This window comes from Mandrillus leucophaeus, unplaced genomic scaffold (assembly GCF_000951045.1).
Source record: "Mandrillus leucophaeus isolate KB7577 unplaced genomic scaffold, Mleu.le_1.0 Scaffold214, whole genome shotgun sequence".
Taxonomy (NCBI): domain Eukaryota; kingdom Metazoa; phylum Chordata; class Mammalia; order Primates; family Cercopithecidae; genus Mandrillus; species Mandrillus leucophaeus.
This window is the reverse complement of record NW_012102188.1, coordinates 2,248,731-2,253,135: the sequence shown is the minus strand read 5'-3', so window position 1 is coordinate 2,253,135 and position 4,405 is coordinate 2,248,731. Positions and strand designations below refer to the sequence as shown.

General features: G+C 45.7%; 1 long non-coding RNA gene across 1 annotated transcript; it reads right to left on the bottom strand.

The window, feature by feature from the left end:
- Positions 1-2,492: 2,492 nt before the first annotated feature.
- LOC105540042 lies at positions 2,493-4,405 on the bottom strand. The gene is made up of 2 exons (XR_001006143.1): positions 3,317-4,405; positions 2,493-3,258 (listed from the first exon to the last, which is right to left on the bottom strand). It is a non-coding gene; the product is annotated as an uncharacterized LOC105540042 (long non-coding RNA).

The window sequence follows — 4,405 nt, the reverse complement described above, 5'->3', positions numbered from 1 at the left end:
CACATTGGATCCACTGTGATACAGACATGAGCTAACACTCCATCCACCAGGTGACCTCCATAAGTCCCTACTCCGGTGGACCACAGTGATGTTTTTGGTCTCTGGAATTCCTGCCAAATCAGAGTGAGTGTCCAGTAATTCCCCAAATACCTGAGAATTTTTTTTTTCCCCCAAGTCACAGTCATTCTGGGAGAAGGCTGTAGGTCCCTTTGGGGAAGACTGAGAGAAAGATTAACAATGTAAAATTTTGGCAATGTGGCAGCGTACTTCCCCAAGATCACCCAGCCTCCCCTTCACTTAAGGGGTTGTGAGCCTGTGAACTGGCTCAAGTCTGGGAATTGACCGAGGGTTTTAGATCTGTGTGTCATCAATTTGAGTTAGTCTTCTATTCAGTTGACCTAGAATTCTTCATTTTTTAAAGAACAAGTAAGACTTTGGTACAGCCCATTAGCTCTCCCCTGTGGATACCGTGGACTGTACAATGTTGTGCGTTTCTGTGAGTCAAACCATTCTGACTGCTGCTTTAACACTGCTTTCCACTGTGGTGATCACACTTACCTCATCTTTGATGATTAAGGACAGCTCATGTTCCCTGCCACCCCAGGATTCAATTATCCTCGTTTTATTTAAAGATCCCAGTCCAGTGGCAGCAGTTCCTGCTGTAACATTTTGCCTACTGAGAGCACAAGCTCAAAGCTCTTCCAGGATACTGGGCTCCTCTCACAATATTCTTTCTCGTGATCGTTGTGAGAAGTATGTTCTCTAAACCCTCCAGTGTGAGTGAGCAGGTCTGACATAATAAATGCAATCTTCCTCATGTGCACAGGAAAGTTATGTGCACAACCTTCCTGTGTACATAAACCAAGGAAGTTGTGGCATCTCAACTTTGTGTACCTTAGGTAAACTCTGATTCTGTTTCAGCCAACCAACCAAGCAACCAAAGAAACAAGCAAACAGCCAACAAATCAACCAACAAGCAAGCAAGCAAGCAAGCAAGCAAGCAAGCAAGCAAGACACAAACCGACCAACCAACCAAGAAAGCAAGCAAGCAAGCAACAAACCAACCAAACAAGCAAGCAAGCAAGCAAGCAAGCAACAAACCAACCAAATAGCCAAGCAAGCCATGAAGCAACCAATCAAGCACCAACCAACCAATCAGGCAACCAACCAAGTAACTGATCAAACCAACCCTTGGAGCCCTTTCGAAAGCTTTGACCTGCAACCCTGAATCCAGAATCTCTGTTTAGTGGGCCCACATTAATACATTTAGCCTAATCCAACTTTATGTTACTTCTGCCATTGTGCCACACACTTAATATCCATTCCCACATTTACTCTCCAGATTTCTTTCTGTATAAATTGTGTGTGTGTGCGGAGGGGGGTGTGTGTGTAGAAAGAGATTGTCAACTGAAAAATCACACAATTTATAAATTTAGAAAAGAGAGCTTTATTTCTTATAAAGGTTTGCAGCCTGCAAGGTGGCCATTATGACAGGCTGGGAAATGTGGCCTACAGCCAAGGCCAGAGGCAGGCACTTTCAGGGAGGGAAGGAGAGGACAGGAATTTGAGCCGAATGAGTTGGCTACCTATACATATTCAACAGGATATCGGAGAAGCTATATCATTTCATGAGAATACTCATAAAAGAGGTTCTAACACATGCGTATTCAATAAACATGCATGTTCATTCTGGGGTGGAGACTTGACATTTAAATGTATTATAATTAGGCCCTACACATCAAAAAGTGAAGCAGGGACATGAAGGTACACAGCCTCTGTAAAGGCACAGCCTCTAAAACTGGCCAGAACCAGTCCATGGAGGATGGTCTCTTATCAGGAGGAAGTTACTGAAATCAGTCCCTTGTCCACTGAAAGCTGTTGTTAAGGTTGGTGGGGCAGGAGGTCAGTTACTCAGCGCCTGTGAACTGGGTGAGTTGTAATTGTTTTAATCCTGCTTCTCTCACGGCCAGTGCTTGCTTGGCTGCTAGAGAAAAATAAAAACCATGTGGTAGTTAGAACCTAGTTCATTCGTTAAGGGTAGGGTGTAAGACTTAACCCTTGCCTGGCATGGCCCTAGGTCCTGTTTATAATTTGGGGTCTTATTGCCACAAAGAATCTGTTCTGTCAGTCTCACAGTCTCTATTTTAACATTAATGCTTTTCAGTTGTTGGGTCTAAAGCATAAGAGGGAGGGACGTACAGGGAAGTATGTCTGACCTCCTGTCCTGTCATGGCCAAGAACTCAATTTTAAGATTTATTTGAGGTTCGTTGGCCAAGAGGGGGTCTGTTAAGTTGGATGGGGGGCTTAGGATTTTATTTTTAGTTCTCAAGGAAGAGAAAAGAATTTAATCTGTTGGCCCCTGTGACTGTGGGACTAACATGGCTATGACCTGTGGGACAGACTTCAGGCTGGCCCCCAGGAAAATTCTATGCTGTAGTAAACGCATCATGAACATTTGTAACAACATGTACATAACAATGTCACAAAATACTTTCACGTTGACACCTAGATGAGTGTTTTATTGAATAACTGATGATATAACCTAGCTCATTTGATGCCAAGACTGACCATCACCACCATACCAAGGTCATCACTGATCAGAGGCTTTACCCAAGAAGGGGGTGGTGTGCAGACCCAGCAGTGGGGAGGAAAGGTGCTGCAGAAGAGATGGGTGCCCACATAGGCCCCTGAGGGGACATAATGCTCACTAAGTGGTAAGTATAGACTTAACGCAGACTGTTAGTTTATGCCCTGTGCAAACGGGACCCCATCCACTTGAGAGTCCAGGGTCTGTTTGGGTGGCCGGGATAGCCACTTGTGAAGGTAGAAAGGAAAATAAGCCACCAAATTGGTAGCTTTCTGAGAAATAGACATCGTGCTTAGAATCTCCATTTTCCCCCAACCCGGAGGAATAAGTATTGTCATCTGCATTTTATAGCTGAGGAATCTGACTCAACAAAATTAAATTACTTGCCTAAGCAGTTAGCAATTAACCAAGTCTTTCTGACTCAGAAATGCAGCTGTTGCCTGTTCATATCCAGCCCCTATATTGGGGTCAAGATCTGCCCTGTTCTCAATGCAGCAGGTCACACTGGACTCCCAACACTGAATCTGGCTCAAGGGGACATCAAGCTTGACTGGGTCATGGGGCTCAGGAGCATCACTCTCAAAAATAGCAGCACAGGAAGAGGTGATGGCCCTAAACAGCACTTGCAGGCAGATTCCATGTTAATCATTAAGGTCAGGACTCTCTCATTGTCTGTCTCTATCTCTGTCTCTCCTCTAGGGTCTAGATGTGTATAAGAGACAGCTCATTGTCTGTCTCTATCTCTGTCTCTCCTCTAGGGCTGACCCCACACTGGACACCTCTGCATCCATGTCCATCACACACCACAGCTGCCTTTTCTTCTTCTGCCTGCTCATGGGAAAGTCCCCTCCTCTCCTCCGTTTTCTTCTCTTCCTGCCCTATCACACCATGCACTTCTCCCTTTCCTTAAAAAACCACCATCAACTTTAAGAGGAGGGAAAGGGGTGGCTCTGGCAAGAAAAGCCAGAATCCCCTCTAGACAGCAGAGAGAGAGAGAAATGGCTACATGTTTTCTCCCCCAGTCCAAGGCACTGGGTCTTGGCTGGGGTGCAGGTTCCAAGCTGTTCTCCTGCTGTGTCGGTGAGTTCTGGTCAACCTGCAACCTCCTGATGTGGCCACCGCAGTTCGAGTCTTCAGGGACTCCCCATGGCCTGGAGTGCTTTGCCTTGCTTACACGGGAGAGGAGAATAGATTTATAGAGAATATCATCTAAATCCAACTTGGCCATTGTCTGACCACACTTGCCAGATTGCTGTAGTCTAAATCTACCATCGTAGAAAGACGGGGGAGCTTGGAGCTGCACAAACCCGGGTCTGGAACTGGCTCCTTACCTTGGAAGGTGAATAATCCTGGCAGGACTCTTAGCCTCCCTGGGCCTCAGTTTCTCTATCTGTTTCATGTGAATGAGGATCTCTGCTGGGTGGTTGGGTGATGTGGGGGCTGTGTGGAAGCAGTCTATCAATACAAGCTGAAATAGAAATATTTCTCCACAGAGTATGAAGGCCAAATGAGAGAATACACTTAAATTAAATCGAAAATTAAAATGGCAAAAAAGACAAAGCTGTACTGAAAGTTCCAAGCTTCTCTATAAGGAGCTTTTTGACTATGAAGGAATCCTGTACTCGTTCCCCCTAAATATAAAACAAAGAGTTGAAGGAGGCAGAAGGGAGAGTGATGCGTGATGGGCGAGGACTTCGCCTGCTGTTGCTGGCTTTGAGGATGGAGGAAAGAGGCCACAAATCTAGATGCTGGAGCCCCTAGAAGCTGGAGAAGGCAGGGACCTGATTCTTCCCTTGAACCTCCAGAAGGGACACAGC